Source organism: Halichoerus grypus, chromosome 5 (genome assembly GCF_964656455.1).
Source record: "Halichoerus grypus chromosome 5, mHalGry1.hap1.1, whole genome shotgun sequence".
NCBI classification, from domain to species: Eukaryota; Metazoa; Chordata; class Mammalia; order Carnivora; family Phocidae; genus Halichoerus; species Halichoerus grypus.
This window is the reverse complement of record NC_135716.1, coordinates 80,546,452-80,556,357: the sequence shown is the minus strand read 5'-3', so window position 1 is coordinate 80,556,357 and position 9,906 is coordinate 80,546,452. Positions and strand designations below refer to the sequence as shown.

Here is a 9,906-nt window from a genome sequence, read left to right as displayed (position 1 = left end):
CCCAAGACACAGGAAGACGATCCTTTGGTCCTTTGTTCATCATTCTGTTTTCTGATGCAATCTATTATTTTTTAGTGAAGAACAATTAATAAAACACATGGAGGTAAACCTGATTTTCTCTCTGTGCTGGAAACTCAAGAAAATGGAACCAGGTGCTCTGTTTTTCCATATTGTCCTACTGCTTCCTGCTGGTGTTATTGATGGCCCTTCTGGGTATTCACTTTTCTGAGTAAGGCAGACCGTAGCTTATAAATGAATGACTCTAAGATTTTACTGCTCTTGGTATCTGTGTCATGAGAAGAACGTAGATGTTCTTTAGTAATGACTTTTACTTGCAATGTTACTGTCACCTCTGGTGATGACTCAGATCCACTCATGTGTTCACTCCGTATTTGTTGAAGACATTCTAGGTACCAGGCAGTGCATTAGGCACTAGGACACAGACAGAAACAAAATCACCCTCATCCTTACTCTGGCAGAGCTTACTCTCTGATGAGAAGGAGAATAAACTGAGATGTGGCCAGAAAATATTCTCTTAATGTCAATTGTATGTCTTCTTCTTTAAAAATTATATTTGGTATATACATCATTTATGTAGACAATATAATACAATAGTACATGTACATACCTTAAAATGAATACTTCTCCGTATATTGGGAAGATGGATTCAATTGGTTTTTACTGATAAATAATTAAGATAAAACAGATTTAGAGAACTTTGGTCTGAAGGATGGGCAATGAATTAGAAAGTCAGTCAGAAGGTTGAAAAACAGCTTTTACTAAGTAAGACATCTTGAAATATGTGAGTACCATGCTCGCCCTTTCTTCTGTGTCCCAGCACCCGCAGTTCTCTGTGTGGAGTATTCTTTCCTAACATTTGCACCTGATTCACAGGCATTTGCTCTTCTCTGCTCGGCTGAGCAGCCCTGTCCTCCAAGGAGCCTTTGCAGGCCCAAGCAATTGAGATGTGCTTTGTTCTTCTCAGGCTCCTCAAATGAGCATTATTGCTGAGCCTGACAGCTCTTAACTCCGATTACATCCCTCTCCAGGACAACATGGACTGCTTTGTCTTGTTAGCCTCTGCTACTTGTATGTCTCCCATTCTCTGGTAGTGTCTGCTCCTTGGTGCCTGTGTAGGGCCTAGGGTTCGAGTTCCCTTTGGCTGGAGAGAGCCTTGAGGAAGACAGAGGGAGGTAGCTGGAGGGCAGTGCCAATCCAAGGATGGGGCCAGAACAGAAACCATTGTGGAGCTGGGTGTGAGGCATCACACTTAGTGAAGGCACTAGTCATGCATAAGCAGCATACAGGCAGGCACTAGAGTGTGGCTCTCCTGGGGAAATCGCTAGAAATGTTTAAAACTAATAAGAGCAATGCAACTCAGTGGAAGACATCAAAGGGAGTATGTCCACATTTATATCTTTTTTTAGGCATATAGCATGCAGAGATAATATTAAGACAAATTTGGCATGAAATAGCACTTAATCCTCTTACCCTCTAAGGATTAAAAAAGGTTTCAAGTCCTCAGATTGAAAATTTTAGCTTTTTTTGACTCCACTGACCACTGCAGAATTCATATATGTAATTTACGATTTTAATTACTTGATCTAATGGCCATGCTTCACTCTAGGCTCTTGATACTCCAACAAGCCTCCTGGTCAACTATTCAACTAGTAGCCTCTCTCCTCATTATTGTGGTTTTGTTTTTTACCTTTGTTTTTATCCTTGATTTACCACAAAATATTCTGGGTATATGACAAATGTGTGAGAATTTAGTTCCCAGCTAAGATAGAGAAAATCACCAGAGAGGCTTATTGTCAGTGAGGAGGAAAATGAAACCATAAGCACAGATAATGAGTCAGTGGGAGCTGCAGCCCTATCCTCTGCAGTCCTCCTGCAAATTATGTCCACTTTTGTGATTATTATTGCTTGTAAGCTTCTGGACCAAGTGGCATCATTGGAGCACATAATAACCACCTGTAAAATGGTGAAGGAAGACAGCGTGATGTGGTGTGAGGTGTGGGAATGGCTAAGTCTTCCTCATTGGTTCACTCCAGATTCCTGATGGGCCTGTGTGTTTTAATTGCCTGAGAGTTGCCCAATGAGCATGCCTGGAGGATGCCTTCCCTTTGGGACAGCACCAGGACTTCAATTACTATAATGATAGAGCCTCAAAAAACAAGTAAAACAATATAATACACAACATTTCCCTCATATTTTTGTCTGGAAATATCTCTAAGTTTCCCCCTATACTGTTTCCCTTCTTCAGTATACTAGAGAGGGCAGATCAGTTGTCTTAACAAGTAATTCTAATGTGTCAGGAGTTTAACACAATGGTTTACCTCTCACAATCCTATAGATTTGGGGATGATATAAGAAAGAGGTGACACTGGACTGGAGATGTGTGTTGGGAAGGGCTTGCTCCACATAGTCACTCAGGGATTCAGGCTCTTTTCAATTAGAAGGTCAGCCATTGTCTGGGGCAGGGTTTCCTAGTCTCAGCACTACTAATATTTCAGGCCAGATAAGTATTTGCTACAGAGAGCTGTCCTCAGAATTTTAAGATGTTTAGCAGCATCCCTGATCTCTGCTCAGTAGTTGCCAGGAGCACCTTGCCTAGTTGTGACAACCAAAAAGTCTCTCAACATAGCCAAACATCCCCAGGGGCAAACTGCTCCTAACTGAGAACTGATAGTGTAGGGCCTCAGTGTTGTCCCCTGGCTCCTATGTAGTGGCCAGCAGGCAGAAGAAGAGAAAGCATGGGGAATCATAAGGGACATTGTGTGTTGCCCCCATTCCACTACCCAGACACAGTTCTATGACTCCATAAAGGAGGCTGGGAAATATGGTGAAACTGTGAAAAAAAAAAACCCTAGAAAAATCCTAAAAGATAGAAATGATATTTTGACTTAAAATGACAACAGTACATACCATTTATGAATACTTCAACTCTGTGCAAATGATATCTATCTTCATATATTTCTGAGTTTTTCTTCCTTGTAAATTTCAGTTGATGTTTGGTTGATATATTTTACATATATTGTGTGTGTGTGTGTGTGTATACATATAGAATTTCTCCACCGAATTTCTCCTCACAATATAATTATCAACTAAAGCAGCAGAAGTTGATATTATATATAATAAAACCCAAACCAAATCAAACAGCTGATCCTTTGTGTTGGAACATGATGGAAGCATGTTTAATCACTGTAAGAAATCTTTCAGAAACTTGGAATAGGATGACTGTGGATGGAGGGAAAAGTAACCCCAGGCAGATGCTCAGGTGTTAGAGGTTTCCACGTCCTTCTGTGTGTGGTGAGGGAGGAATGATTACTTGCACAGTATAAAATCTGTAAGAAAGTGTGTGTATTGGGAGGAGGATTAGTAAAAAAAACATGGTACATGTGATCTACTGTATTATAATAATATATATGGGCTTTTTTGAGAGGATAATGTCGCCCTTAAAAACATAGGTCTAAATACTGGACAAGTGACAATGTTCACTGACTTTAATTCCATGCGGACTGTTGTACTGGGTGTAGAGGTGGGTACAAAGGAAATAGAAGTCATGGCCCATGTACTCCAGGAATTTACAGGCAAATAGATTATATACACATGCCAGTGAATATGGATCATTTTGGCTGACAGCCAGATGTAGATACATTCACTGTTCACTCTATCTTCCCACATTTTCCAAGTATCTCACACAAAATAAGTAAGACAGTTTGAAAGAGTTCTTCATCAAACAAACCAGTATTTTGTGTCCTTTATGATATATCCCAGACCACTTGGAGATTAAGCATGGGTCTACATGGGCACAAAGAGAAGGGTGGAATACTTTTTGAGTAAACTGAATCAGTGTGGATTATCAATTGGGTGGTTTTGGTTTCTCTCCACTCCTCTTCATCACCCACAAGTCTATGAAGACCCTCCATAAGTCAGATTTCTGCCAGAACAGAGAGCCTTAACTTTCCAAACCTCTTTGCTTGCATAGCTATGGCTTGGGTCGGTGGGAGCATGACTGAGAAGGCTGTCCAGGGCTGCTACTGAAGCCTGTCTCTGATTTGGAGTTATTTGGGCCTAGTTCATTTAGGAATGGACTAGGTCAGTGGTGTCATGACAAAGACACTGCTTTTCTTCAGGGAGGTGACACTACCCCTCTAGGAGCAAAGCATGCTTCACATTGGTGTCTGAAGCAGAGGACCATGTAGAGTCTTAGAGTCCGGTGTAAGTTTGGGTCTTGCTGGTCTTCACCTTTGTTAAACAGGAACAAAAGTGAAGCATTGAAGGACTGCTTTCAATTTTCCTTTTCCTTTCTTCCCTATCCTCACCTGTGCTGACACCTGGCAATTATTTAACAGTCAGGGTGTTGTAGGCAAGGCAAGGTCCAGCTGGTCACAGGCTTCCACTTTTGAACAGAACACGCAACACCAGAGCCATGGGGTCTTCATGGAGCTGGGTCATGGGCACTTGAACTTTTAAGCACACTTGGTGATTTTGTTTGAATTTGTGTTGGAGGAAAAGACCCAAGTGAAATAGTATAATACCCACTCAGGCTAACATTGGTGAAACCCTTTTTAGTTTTAGAATGTGAATTCCTTCACTTCCCAGGTTTCCTCTGATGCTGGATTATCTGTATAAACTGATAAGTTTCCAAAAGCTAGCTAAAAAATACTTCCAAATAGAGTTCCTCCTCAAGTAATCTAGCAAGTATTTTGGGGCATGGATCCTTATCTTGCTTTGTTTTAGTTACACAGTGCTCTGTTCTTTAACAGCTGTGGTCTTGTGAGAAAAGCTGACATTAACTGAGATCCTGGACTTCTACAAAGCCACACAGGTGGGTTATCTTGTTAAAATCTCATAAGGAAACCTGTGAAATAAATACTTCTTAATATCCTCATTCTATGGAAGAAGAAACTGTGGTAAAGGAACTTAGATTGCCGACAGCTACAGAGCTGGCCCATCTAGGGACCAGACTCTGAATCTAGGTCCATATACTCTGAGCTTGGCTTACAATCAATGCTCACAAAGCTAATGTTTCGGTGAGGCCATATTGATGGGGGAAGAGCTTAAGGATACCCCTGTAATTACTTGGTAAATCAGTTCCTCCCATCTTCCCTTTCTACTCAGTTTCTCAACAGTATTTTTTTCCTGAAAAGTTCTAGCTCTTTAGCAAATGTTTATACTTCTCTTTTATTTCTTCAGGAGACCATCATGAAGGAGTACATTCTTAGTGCATGAGGGAAACTGTGCCATCTGCAGTTTCTCTTGAAATCATTGATTTGCATTCTTATGATGGTCGGTCAGGGCCGACTGTCAGGGGCCCAGCAAAACCAAGAATGCATGCAGAAACAAAACCTTTGTCTGGAAGTGACTGTGATGGACTGAATTGTGTCCCTTCTCCTCTCCCCCACTCCCCACTAGATGTATATGTTGAAGCCCTAACTCCTAATGTGACATATGGAGATAGTTAGGTTTAAATAAGATCATGAGAGTAGAGCCCCCATGATGTGATTTGTGTCCTTATAAGAAAAGGAAGTGTCCAGAGTCCTCTCTCCACCATGTGAGGGCATAGTGGGAAGGCAGCCAACTACAAGCCAAGAAAAGGGCCTTCACCAGATACTGGATCTGCTGGCACCTTGATCATGGACTTCCCAGCCTCCAGAACTGTGAGAAATAAATGTCTGTTGTGTAAGTCACCCACCCAGTCTATGGTACTCTGTTATAGCAGCCAATGCTGACTAAGACAGTGAGTGTGATTCTGGACACTCAGCATAGCCCTAGTTGTAACTATTAGACCTATGCTAGCATTTAACATTAGTGTTACTTCTGGTAGACTCTGGAAATCTGTATTTTTCAAAACCTCCTGAGATGATTGTAAGGATCCATCAGATTTAGAAAACACTTACCTAGATCAGGGGTGGGCAAATGTTTTCCATAAAGGGGCAAATAGTGAATGTTTTCAGCTTTGCAGGACATGCAGTCTCTATTAAAATTATTCAACTCTTATGTTGTAGCATGAAAGCAGTCACAGACGATGCTTTAAATGAATGGACAGTTAGGTTTGGCCCACGGGTCACAGTTTGCCAACCTCTGGCCTAGATTATTAGTATTTGTATTAGTCAATGGAGGTTACTATAACAAAATGCCACAGACTGAGTGGCTTAAACAACAGACATGTATTTGTTTACGGTTCTGGAGGTTACAAGTCCCAGATCTAGATCCGGCAGGGTCTGTTCCTGGTGAAGAGACTCTTCCTGGCTTGCAGATGGCCACCTTCTTACTTCGTACTCACATGGTGGAGAGAGAGAAGGAACCCTTTGGTGTCTCTTCTTATAAGGACACTGATTTTACTGGTTCAGGGTCCCACCTCTATGATCTCATTTAACCCTAATTATCTCCTAAACATCCTATCTTCCAATATTGTTACATTGGGGTTAGGGCTTCAACGAATGAATTGGGGGGGCAGTGGGGGCACACAAACAAAAAGTCCATATTAGTACTCCCTAGGCTAATAAGTAGATGGACTTTTTGAGGATTTGAGTTTGGCTTTAATAAGTTATTACTCAGCAGACATTTATTAAACATGGGCCATACACAGGCAATATAATAGGTACTGGGTAGACAAAATGTCCCCACTTCTAAAGAGTTCATTTACAACAGTTGTTCCCAAACAAATTGATTATCAGAATTCATCTCAGGTGTGTTAAAATGCAGGTTCTCATTCCTTACCCACACACCTAATCCTGGTCTCTGGAGAGGTACTAGTAATCTTTTTATAAAATATTCACTGGCGATATGAAAAAAAAAACTGATCTGGGACTATGAGGATAAGGGCTGTTTTCTGAGCTGACTTAGGGGCTGTACTCTATTCAGTGTCATTCTATGATTTCTGTAGTGTTAAACATGAGCCATGGTATAGTGGAAAGAACCCTTAACTTAGAATCAGGAAACCCATGTTTGAAACTTGGTATAATTACTCATAAATTGTGTGACTCTGGGCAAGGTATGTAATCTACCTGTTTCCTCACATGTTTAGGGGATAAAATACTTATTTAGGAGGGTTACCATAATAAAATAATATATGAAAGTATTTTGACAATGAGAAATAGTGCATATAGTAATTGTTGTTGCGATATTATTGTTATGCATAAAATCCAGCCTTACTCCCGAAGAATCATCATGGCCTCCAGGTCAGACTGGACAACTCTCTTTGGTGGCGTTTTGGGAGCGGACCAGGGATACAGAAAGAAAACATTTCTATTTGCTTTACCATCCCACTTTCATTATAGAATAATTACAACTGAGAAGAGCTATTAACAAATATCATTTGGTGATACTTAGTATAGGTTTGCCAATCCTTAGAGGCTCAACTGAAATACTACTTTTTTGTTCAGATTTCACTTTCCTATTAAATCTTACACGGATAAGAACCCAAAATATGGAAAAGCCAGATGGGCTATTTGAAATCATTATAGCTCAGAAATGCCTTTGTCCTCAGAATGAAGATTTTTCTAGACCATTGGTTAACAGAGATGGGCCCTTTGAGTATTTTGAACAGTTTGAAGGAAATCAGCCCCATAAATTTAGTTTCCCTCAACAAAACAGATTCGCTAACTCAGTTTTCCATATAAATCTATTCCCACAAGAGCTAATATCTTCTGTTTCTCTTGAATGCCAGAAATTCTACTATCAATAAAATAAAAATGAGATTTTTACACTTTGAGTTAACATATCAGTATACATGGACGAGTGAACTCCAGTGTTCAGGGATTTTAAAAATAAAGTTCACTGAATCAGCGCGCACACACACATTCCTTTGCCTGAAGAGTGGAGCAGGTGGGTTTAGGAGTATTTGGTCTTTAGGAAGAGAGGAGGCAGGCATCACCCCTCATGTCACATTTAAATGGTAATGAAATGTCTGTGAAAACTCATCTGTGGCCAGATGGAAGTGCAAGGGAAAATGCCTGCACCACTGTGGGTCTATTTAGGCATCTAAGAAACAACACAGGGTACAGTTAAGACAGAATTCTTGGTATACCCTTTTCAAGAAGTTACAAGAATTTTGAAAGTCCCAAATGTACTGATTAAACACCAAACCCAAACAAACAACCCATTGTTTTGCCCTATTTGTAGACCTCCCTGTCAGGACTTCAAGGCAGTGCGTTCTTGTAGCACTGCCTTGTCTCTGGTTGCCCAGGCTTTTTGACCTGCAGTCTTCCTCTTCCTCACAGCCCTGGGCCCTGTGAGGCTCAGTGTCCTCCAGGATCTTTGCCTGGTTTGCAGGACCCTGGCACTGCCCGAACCGCCCCCGGCCTGCTACTTTCTGTAGTACATTCAGCCCCTACCACCAGCTAGACACAGGCAGAGCATCATAACCTGACCCTTTCTCTGCTTCTGACCCAGGTCCCCACAAGTAGGTCCTGAAGTAGTTTGGGAGTTGTAGGAAAGGCTCATTGGCAGGCACTGTGGAGGTTTTCTTTCGAGTTGCTATTTATTCAAGTGAGCAGGCCTGCGCGGTGCACAACGCCCCTTGTGTGCAGTGAGTTCTACGTGCGTGAGTCCACCCCTTTCTGGTTCCTGCTGGCTCCTCCTCAGGACGCTCTCTTAGCACAGTTCCGGACCATGACCAGCAGCCTCCTGGCCAAAGTGCTCCTGGATCACTAGGCAGTGCCTCTTCTCGCTGCACCGCATCCCGCGTATAGGTAGCTCAAGTCGCCAAGTGAGGCGCCAGCTCCGACGCAGGTTAGAACAGGCTGGCAGCAAGGCCTGAGCCTCTAGCCTGCGGAGGCCCCCCTCCCCCGGGGGGAGAGCCCCGCCTCCGGTCTCTGCAGGGCGCGGGTAGGACTTTGGGGCGGGGCGATGACATCAGCCCGCCCCTGTCGGGCGCACGGGGCGGGGAGGGGCGGGGCGGCGCCGCTCCAGCCGGCCTCCGGCGGGCCAGGGTAATGGATGGCCGTGCTGGACGGCCCGCGTCCACCGTGGCCGCCGGCGTCCGGCCCCCGCCCGGCCGGCTCCGCGTCGCCGGGCCGCGCACGCCCCTGCACCCGCTGGCCAGGCGGGGAGCCCGGTGCTTTTGGCAGGCGCTTTCAGGGCCTGCAAGCAAACAAGGCCTGCACTCTTCTCCCCACTTGCAAGGACTGGTCTCCTTTCCCGTCTTCTCCCTACTGCAACCCCCGCCACCCCTTCCCAGGCGCTCACAATTAACTGCAATTTATTGAAAAAGTCCGGGTTGAGGCTTCCAAGCTAGGTTTCCCTCCCGAGAGGCGCTACTCCCCGCTTGGCGCCGCTTTTAGAGACCGGCCCTCCTGGGAAGCCAGGGGCGGGGGTTCTGGGGAGGAGCGGGGCGCAGATGCTGCTAGCGCCGGCTCGGCTTCCGGTCTCTCCATTCCCACCAGCCTCTCCCCTCCACGCATCTGTTTTCGTTTTCCTAGCGTTTAAACTTGATTCTCCCCCCACCTCCGTGTCCTCCCACCACTCCCAGGAAAGACAGAAGATGGATTTCATCTGGGCCCTGAAAGAGGGCAAGGAGCACTCAGCGACTGGGGACACCAGGGAATGCAAAGTGCAAACTGTCACCTGGGCCTCCTCCAGAGGAAAATAAAAGAATGTTACTAGTTTTAATTAAGACTCCAACTAAAAGTTCCATTATTCTTTTCCCCTTAAACAAGCTTTACCAGTGGCATGTGAGACGCATGAACTAAAAGGTTTCTCAGTGTAATATGTTTTTCCTTTTTTTTTTTTAACATTGGTAAACTGTGGAATCCTTAGTTCATCACGTCTCTCTGTGCCTCAGTATATGGATCTTTAGAAATGACCCTAACCCTATTTACTCCTCATGCTGCTGTACCTAATTAGCTACTGCACCCCTCATCTCAGTACAGGTTGTTGGAGAGGGTAGTAAAGAAA

At 43.7% G+C, this 9,906-nt stretch overlaps 1 long non-coding RNA gene across 2 annotated transcripts; it reads left to right on the top strand.

The window, feature by feature from the left end:
• Positions 1–8,543: 8,543 nt before the first annotated feature.
• Positions 8,544–9,621, top strand: LOC118536833 (uncharacterized). Of its 2 annotated transcripts, none has more exons than XR_004917842.2 (2): positions 8,544–8,742; positions 9,482–9,621. It is a non-coding gene; the product is annotated as an uncharacterized LOC118536833 (long non-coding RNA). The 2 variants fall into 2 exon arrangements; XR_004917841.1 differs by having other exon boundaries at positions 9,432–9,621.
• The last annotated feature ends 285 nt before the right edge of the window (positions 9,622–9,906 follow it).